At 35.5% G+C, this 9,415-nt stretch overlaps 1 long non-coding RNA gene across 1 annotated transcript; it reads left to right on the top strand.

Moving 5' to 3' along the window:
• The first annotated feature begins 915 nt into the window (after positions 1–915).
• LOC116629207 lies at positions 916–2,776 on the top strand. Its single transcript, XR_004298714.1, has 3 exons — positions 916–1,080; positions 2,194–2,264; positions 2,689–2,776. It is a non-coding gene; the product is annotated as an uncharacterized LOC116629207 (long non-coding RNA).
• Positions 2,777–9,415: the final 6,639 nt, after the last annotated feature.

Raw genomic sequence — 9,415 nt, 5'->3', positions numbered from 1 at the left:
AACAAGCTGATTGAAAACTTACGTGAAATGCAAAAGACTTAGAAGATGAAAGCAGTGTTAGAACAACAAAATTGGAAGACAGACACTAAGTTTAAGACTTCTATAAAGTTATAGTAATTAAGACAATGGTGTTGTCTTAGGATAAACCTATAAATTGGTGGCCAGATTAGAGACTATTATATATTGTCCATTGGTTTTCAACAAAGAGGCCAAGGTAATTTATTGGAGAAAAGATAGTCAGCAGCTGTTGCAGGAATAGCCAGAGGGGAAAAGTGAACCTCCCCTCTTACCTCACACCATATACAAAAATAACTTGAAATGCATCATAGACCTAAGTACAAAAGCTAAAAATTAAAAACATCTGTAAGAAAGTGGTATAACTATGCATAGCAATTTTATGGGCTCATTGAAATTTGTGTCAAGATCTTAAAGATTCTGATTTAAATATCAAACTCATGAAAGTGGAGTCAGGGTCAAATGGGAGCAATAACCGTAATGAGCGTCATTTACCATCTCCCTTAGTTTAGTAAATGTGTGGTCAATATTTCTACTACAGTGATATAATGCAGAATCGTGGCAGGACTAATTTTTTAATAGCCTTATTTGTCACAGTCCTATAGCTATTAAGAGTCAAAGTGTCTTACTGGGTTTTTTTCAGTTATACTTTTCATTTTCATCAAGGCAAGTATATGTACTTGCCTTGGTGACTTTTGTATATTTTGTACATTTATGTATATTGTATGCTTATAGGTTATATATTTGGATTCATTGTAAATGGGTCTCTAGTAAGTTTTAAGGATCCATTATTGGACACTTTTGGTCATGTAACTGGCAACATATGGGTTTCTTGAGTATTTGGTTTTATCTCCAGTTCCCCACCACAATTGTTAGATTAAAATGTGTCAGTTATGAAATGGTAAGTCAGAAGAATTCTAACCATTGACTGCATGTTTCAGCCTGATAATGCATGTTTAGTTTATTTTTGTTTTTAATTTTATCATTTTAGTAACAATGATGATGTTACATTGATTTCTGTGGAAAGTCCTAATTTGACAACTCCAATTACATCAAATCCAACAGGTATCTTAAGTTGATTAAAATACGATCTATGAAATTAGAAAGCCTCAAATCAGTATTTGCTTAAAATAGAGAATTGAATATTATCTTTCATTAAAATAAAATTTTTAATTCTTTCAAGTGTTTTAATTTATATGTAATTATATATTATAATTTAATAATATGATTAATATTATCTGAATAAATAAATGATTCCTTCATATAATTGAGGTTTCTTTCTAACCTCGTGTTTATCAATTTATGGCCTTTTGTTTGTTTACTGTGTTTAATGGATTTGTAAGGTACAAAACTACTTAACCTTTCATATATTTCATTATTTTTCTGTGTTTGCTCTGCCTGTGTTGGTGGTAGTGATTTGGTTTTGTCTGTCTTTTTGTTTTATCTTAAGATTTAAAGTTTGGCTATTCTTTAGCATCTTTGATTTTTTTTTTTAACTTTTGGTTTTTTGAGAATACTTTGTTCCTCTTTAGAGTTTCTGTCTTATACTTATGTAAAAATCTTTACCCTCAGATTTCTAATAAAGTTCCTCTCCCTTAAAATGGCTATCTTGTTGGCCTATTAAGTCCTCATTCAAAATTTCCCATTTCTTTTTCATGTTTTACTATTTTAGAGTATTTGCCTCTTGATTTCAGAAAGCTTTGCCTTCACTTACAGAGCCACTCAATTGCTCCCAGGGCTCAGACTGTTAAGATTGTGAATCAGATATTTACAAGCATTTATCTGAGGTTTTCTCCTGGTTCTAGATAGAATGCTCCTCAGTCATCTCCAGAGTCTGGGTTAGAGATACTGTGAATAAAGAATGTGTACATTTCCAAGTCTGTTTCCTCAAATGCCATATCAATTTACAGATGGATTTTCAAAAAAGAGTCACTAATATAGTTGTAAAGTTACAGAAGGACAAAATCTTTTGAATCCAAATTAGATTTTTTTTTGTTTGAATTGGTTCCTTGGTCTTTGGAATAGGTAATGTCAATTGAATTACTTTTTTGTGATTATGTAATAAATGGTTAATGAGCATCCTCATTGTGTTTCAGCATTCATATATTACAAAGTTCATAAATGTTTAATAGTTTACTAAATTTGTCAAATGTTGATATTTTAATAATTTTCTTCCAGATACTGGAAAAACTACATCAGGAAATTCTAACAATTCTAATAATTCACCTGGTGCTGAAACAGAAGTTACGGTAGGTAATAAATGTTGTCTCTGAATGTTGTTTATTTGAGTATGTTAGTTCTATGAACTTTAGTGTCGCTACCTGGGGGGATGACTTAGTTTTGTCATTCATTCTTTGGGAGATTCTTTCTCTGTGAAATTAATGCCTGACTAGTTAGCATACCCAGATTCCAGGCTAGCTTAAACATTAAAACAGTGACAAACATATTTCACAACCATACTTATTTACCACACTAACTCAGATTTTGCTTAGTCATATTCTCAGAAACCATATAGTATTTCATGAGCTTCTCTCTCCTAATAGAGTTAAACGGTAAGGACTTACAAAATATTCAGTCTCCAGCTTCTAAATGGCAATTTAGAATCTGTGTTTTCTTTTTTTTAAATATTTTCTGCTATTGAGGCAAAATCTTAGTTTTTTAACAACTTTTCAGGCTGTAGAGAAGAAGAAATTTGATTCTGTAATTGATCTGACAAAAGAAGCCCTATCAAACTGCAGCACAGGTAAGAGATTTGTCTTTCCTTTTAAGAAAGAGGGAAGGTAGCAGTTCAGAAAGTATTTGACCCATTTATAAAGTTTTAGTGTGTTAGTGTGTGTGTGTATATAGCTCTATGCAATTTTGTCATGTATAGATTCACGTAATGGTCACCACAATCAACTTGCACAACTATCCATGGGTGTTATATGATGATATAGTATGTGTCTTTTTGAGATTGACTTCTTTAACTTAGCATAATTCCCCCACAGGTCCTCAGAGTTGCATCAGTAGTATTGCTTTTTAGTGTTGAGTAGTATTCCATGGTGTAGATGTATAATAGTTTATATGTTCACTCACTGAAAGATAGCTGGACTGTTTGGGGGCTATTATGAATCTCTTTTCTGGTACATACCTTTTTTCTTTATATCAGTAGCACTGTGAGAGGGTACTAGGGCATAACATGAAAACGTAGAGGAAAGAACGACAACAGTGCCCTCTTTCTCAGATTTAAACAGGAAGAAGTAAAATATAGTCATCTGGGGCTAGTCATCAGTTATAAAGCTTCACCTCTTAATAACTGCACTTGAATGTTCTTGATACTCTTGATAAAATCTTGGAATACCACTTATTAGCATTAGAAAATTATGTAATATTTAAAAATGGAGAGTAGCATAGGAAATATATAGCCAGTTCCTTCTCCCCTTTCAACTGTGGATCCAGACAAAGGTTAGAACCATGGGAATCTCCAGGTACCTCATGATAGAATTAAAAAACCCTTCAGTTTCCAGTTTCATGATGAAAATTAGAAGTATAAATTTGAGGGGTGGGGCGCCTGGGTGGCTCAGTCAGTTAAGCGTCTGCCCACAGCTCGAGTCATGATCCCAGGGTCCTGGGATCAAGTCCCTCATCAGGCTCCCTGCTCAGCAGGAAGCCTGCTTCTCCCTCTCCCTCTGCCTGCTGCTCCCCCTGCTTGTACTCTGTCAAATAAATAAATAAAATCTTAAAAATAAATAAATAAATTTGAGGGGTGCCTGGGTGGCTCAGTCAGTTAAGCGTCTGCCCACAGCTCGGGTCATGATCCCAGGGTCCTGGGATCGAGCCCTGCTTCCGGCTCCCTGCTCTGTGGGGAGCTTGCTTCTCCCTCTCTCTCTGCCTGCCACTTTCCCTGCTTGTGCTCTCTCGGTCAAATAAATACATAAAATCTTAAAAATATATATATAAATTTGAAAAATGATTTGGGAATCTATAATAATTAGTTACTTTTTAACTAAGATTATTAAATCATTTCTAAACTATAGGGTACAAGATTTAAGATACAGTAAAATAAAAGGTATGAATACAGATTCATCAGTGCTTTCGAAAATAAAGCAGACCTCTAAGTTGTGGGGGCCTTCAGTTTGAAATCTAGCAGTTGGACGGATAGATCATGCTAATTCATGCTGCTGACTCATGATAATGTGAGTCTGTTCATCTTGTAGAGTGTCCAGTTCTGAATAAAGGTATAGTTTGTCAGGTCAAACCTGGACTGTTTCCCATATTCCCAGGCTTAATGAACGGTATCACCAGCTCACCCAGTTTCCCAAGCTAGACATGAGTCGCTTTTGACTCTTGGATCTGCCTCATTCCACTGTGTAGTCAGTTTTCAAGGCCATCAGTTCTGTCTCCTGAAAAGCTAACGCGTCCAGTCCATAGATTTCCTTATTTCAAAATTCCATCATCTTTAGCCTGCTCTACTGCCATAACTTAGTAACCAATGTTTCTACCCTAACTTACTGCTTCTAGTCAGTCTCCCAAGCTGCCACTAAAACACTACTTCCTGTATATAAACCTGGTTATGTTTTTGTTTTTAGGATAAAATCCAAACTCCTTAGAAAGATAGAATCCTTACTGACTTAGACCCTGAAAACTTTTCTAGCTTATGTTCTACAAATCCCTTACCTGTGCCTTAATAGTTTCTCAATAGGTAATGCTTCTCCTCTCCTTACCACCTCTGCATGTGCAGTTCTCTTTGCTAGGAATGTTCTCCTCTCTCTGTCTCCGCAGGTGTGTCTGATGACCCCACCCTTCATTCTTTCATATTCACTTTAGACACTTAGGCTGGACTGTTCCTTTCAGGCTCCCCTTACCATTGGTATTTAGTGCACACCTGTATTGTAGCTATATTACATTGCTCTGTCATTGTTTCTTTACATATGTCTTCCTGAAAGGACTCAGTTCTTTTCAGTGTCAGCGGCTTTCTTAATCTGTAAGTTTCCATCCTTTTAGCACAACGCTTAGCACATAGTATACTTTTTCCAAAAAATATTGAATTAATGCAGATTTTCCACTAAAGAGTTTTAAAGGAAATATAAGTTTACATACTGTGAATGGGAGTGTAAATCTTTCTGGGAGACCTTTTGTCAACATCAAAAACTTTACAAATATGTAAGCCTTTGACCCCAAAATTCTTTGAATAGTTACCTAAAGAAATTAAAATTAAGTATATAGGGAAGTATAAAAATGTTCATCACAGTGCTGTGTGTGAAAAATAAAACTTTGGAAACCCTTAAATTTCTAGAAATAAAGGATCAATTGCACAAATTAGATTTATATGATACAGCAGTATTCAGCCATTAAAAATAGTGTTGTAGAAGTATGTGTGTTGATGTAAATGTGTTAGTAATGTAACGAGAAAAAAGTCATAAATGTATATGGAGAGAGTAGGATGGAGTAAAGGGCCCAGACTTAACTTTTCTGCCATAAACAACCACAAACTAAGTAAGATGTAATAAAAAAATTTTCAGATATTGCAGTATAGGACTACAGTCCCTGAGAGAAGGGAATGAATGAGATGAGCTGTACAGAGTGCCCAGCTTTCCTCCTAGACTGCGGTGCAGTGGAGGAACTCCCAAGCAGAGAATGGCTGTCTTGCTGAGGTGAGGAAACAGAGATTCATTCAGAGAGGTTGAGGCACCAGGAATGAAGGGAAAGAGTATAGTGTCAGAAGGAGGGAGCCACTCAGAGAAGGAGCTCCAGGAGGTTAGCATAGAGTCCTCTTGAATTCTTGCTGAAGTATTAAGCCACACATGCATGGAGTAAAACCCCATAAATCTTGGCAGAGAATGACCAAAGAGCTTTATGCTCAGAGGTGGGAAATGTTTCAGTTCTGACCAGCTGTAGTGGCAGATTCTTACTGAACATCTGGGTATAAACTCATCTTAGAACAAAGGCAACTGTAGCCTTACCCTAATAAAACCAAAAAAACAAGCTTTGAAAGGATTGAGCTGAACTACATATAACTCAATAGCTTATCACACAGCCCACTGTGTTCTGTTAAAAGAAGAGAATGGAATTCAACACAAAACCATTTAAAATTTATAATATCCATCATCCAATTTAAAAAAAAATCACTAGAGATACAGAGACCAAAAAATGGAATCCATAACCAGGAGAAAAATCAGTCAATAGAAACAAACTTAGAAATGACAGAGATGACAGAATTAACAGACAAGGACTTTGAAAGAGCTGATAGAAATATGCTCAAAAGGGCACCCGGCTGGTTCAGTCAGTAAAGCATGCAACTCTTGATCTTGAGGTTGTGAGTTTGAGCCCTGCATTGGGGGCAGAGATTACATAAATAAAATTTTAAGAATTAAAAAAAAAGAAATATGCTCAAAGATAAAAAGTGAACAGGAACAAAATAAGAGAAATAAAAGATACAAAATAGAACCAAATTTAAAAAAAGAAAATACTTAAAGTTCCATGGATGGAATATAATCAGCATATTAGACAAGGAAGAAGGAAAACAAATTGGTAAACTGGAAGAAATAGTACCTGACCAAATAGTTTGGAAAGAAACTATCCAAATTAAAGAAGGATTTAAAAGAGAAAAGGAAAAAGGCTGGAAAAAAGGAATCAGACTTTTAATGAACTGTGGGATAACATCAAGTGGTCCAACGTACACGTATGGTCAGAAGTCTTCTAAATTTAATGAAAAGTACAAACTTACATAATTAAGAACTTCAGTAAATTCCAAGCAGGATAAATACAAAGAAAACCGTATCAAGGTACATCATAATCCATTCCTGAAAACCAATGATAAAAAGAAAAATCTTAAAAGCAAACAGAAAACAAAACAAAACGTTTTTTTCAAGAAAAAAATGTTTTCATACCCTAAAATATAGAGAAGAACAAAGAATTCAGTTTTCTCAATTGGAATGATATAAACCAAATGAAAGTCAAAAGACATCATTGAGAGGCTAGGGTAAAAAAAAAAAAAAAATCCTTAACCTAAAATTCTATATCCACCAAGTATCTTTCAAAAGTGAAAGCAAAATTAAGACTTTTTCATATAAAACTTGCTGTCAGCAAACCTTCATTATCAAAAATAGAGGCACCTGGGTGGTACAGTTGGTTGAGCATCCAACTCTTGGCTTCAGCTCAAGTCATGATCTCAGGATCGTGAGATAAGCCCCACATGGGGCTCCGCGCTTGGCACGGAGTCTGCTTGAGATTCTCTATCCCTCTCCCTCTGCCCCTCCCACTCATGCTCTCTCTCTATATAGAATAAATAAATCTTCAAAAAAATAAAGGAAGTTCTTCAAGCAAAATGAACATGATATCAGATGGAAAGTGGGTCTACATGAAGGAATATAACACCATATTGTAGAGCTTATAACATATAGAAGTTAACATATGACAGCAGTGCTGCGTAAGATGATCAGGGGAATGGACATATGCTGTCGTGAGGGTCTCACATTATATGACTAGTATGTTATTTGAAGACAGACTAATAAGTTATAAAAGATACATATGGTAATGCCTAGAGCAATAATTTTTTTAAGTGGAAGTCTAGCTAATACTAGTGAAGATAAAATGGGATTTTTTACATAATCCAAGAGAAGTCACAAGAAAATGCAAAGAACAAATGAGACTAATAGAGAACAAAAGACAAGATGGTAGATTTAAATCTTACCATATTGATAATTAGAATAAGCATAAGTGGTCTAACATTAAAAAGCAGACATTGTTGGACTGGATAAAAAAAAAACAAGACCCACCTGCATGATAATTATATGATGCACTTTAAATATAAATATATGCATAGGTTAAAATTAAAAGGATGGAAGAAGACAACTAGGCAAAAGCATGCAAATACTAATTATGACAAAGCTGGAGTGACTGTGTTATCGTAAAAACACTTCAAAACAAGGAATATTACCAGAGATAAAGAAGACTGTTTCAGGTGGCCAACAGACACATGAAAAAATGCTCAGCATCACTCAGGATCAGGGAAGTACAAATCAAAACCACAGTGAGATACCATGTCACGCTGGTCAGAATAGCTAAAATTAACAAGTCAGGAAACAACAGATGTTGGTAAGGATGTAGAGAAAGGGGAACCCTCTTACACTGTTGATGGAAATGCAACCTGCTGCAGCCACTCTGGAAAAAAGTTAAAAATATAGCTACCCTACAACCCAGCAATTGTACTACGGGGTATTTATCCAAAGGAAACAAACATAGTGATTCAAAGGGGGCACATGCCCACCAGTGTTCATAGCAGCGATGTCCACAATAGCCAAACTATGGAAAGAGCTCAGATATCTATCGACAGATGAATGGATAAAGAAGATGTGGTATATATATACAATGGAATATTACTCAGCCATCAGAAAGAATGAAATCTTGCCATTTGCAATGACATGGATGGAACTAGAGGGTATTACAATAAGTGAAATAAGTCAGTCAGAGAAAGATAAATACCATATGATTTCACTTTTATGTGGAATTTAAGAAATAAAAACATGAACATAGGAGAAGGGAAGGAAAAATAAAGCAAGAGGAAAATAGGGAGGCAAACCATAAGAGATGCTGAACTCTAGGAAACAAACTGAGGGTTGCTGGAGGGGAGGTGGGTGGGGGGAAGGGATAATTGGGTGATGGGCATTAAGGAGGGCACGTGATGTAATGAGCACTGGGTGTTATATACAACTGATGGATCACTAAATTCTACCTCTGAAATTAATTTTTTTTAATTTTTTTATTGTTATGTTAATCCCCATACATTACATCATTAGTTTTAGATATAGTGTTCCATGATTCATTGTTTGTGCATAACACCCAGTGCTCCATGCAGAACGTGCCCTCCTCAATACCCATCACCAGGCTAACCCATCCTCCCAACCCCCTCCCCTCTAGAACCCTCAGTTTGTTTTTCAGAGTCCATTGTCTCTCATGGTTCTTCTCCCCCTCCGATTTCCCCCCCTTCATTCTTCCCCTCCTGCTACATTCTTCTTCTTCTTTTTTTCTTTCTTAACATATATTGCATTACCTGTCCTCTGAAATTAATTTTAAAAAAATTTCATAATAAAGAAGTCATTTCATCAGGAAGATCCAAGGAAACCTACATGTGTATGCATATAATTGTAAAATTTCAAAATTCCTGATGCAAAAACTGATAGGATGAAATGATAAATAGAAAAATAAACAATTATAATTGGAGGTTCTATCACTCCGTTCTCAGTAATTCGTAAGGTATGCAGACAGAAACTGAAGTTATAAAACCTGAGCAACACTACCAACCCAACTTAACCTACTTGACATTTGTGGAGTGCTCAGTCCAAGCACAGTAGAGTACACATTCTCATTAAATGCATATGAAACAAGCAGTAAGATAGGTTGGGTTCTGGACTGCAAAACT

This window comes from Phoca vitulina, unplaced genomic scaffold (assembly GCF_004348235.1).
Source record: "Phoca vitulina isolate PV1807 unplaced genomic scaffold, GSC_HSeal_1.0 scaffold384, whole genome shotgun sequence".
In the NCBI taxonomy this organism is placed as follows: domain Eukaryota; kingdom Metazoa; phylum Chordata; class Mammalia; order Carnivora; family Phocidae; genus Phoca; species Phoca vitulina.
Note: the sequence above shows the minus strand (reverse complement) of the source record. Positions and strands in the feature narration are given on the sequence as shown.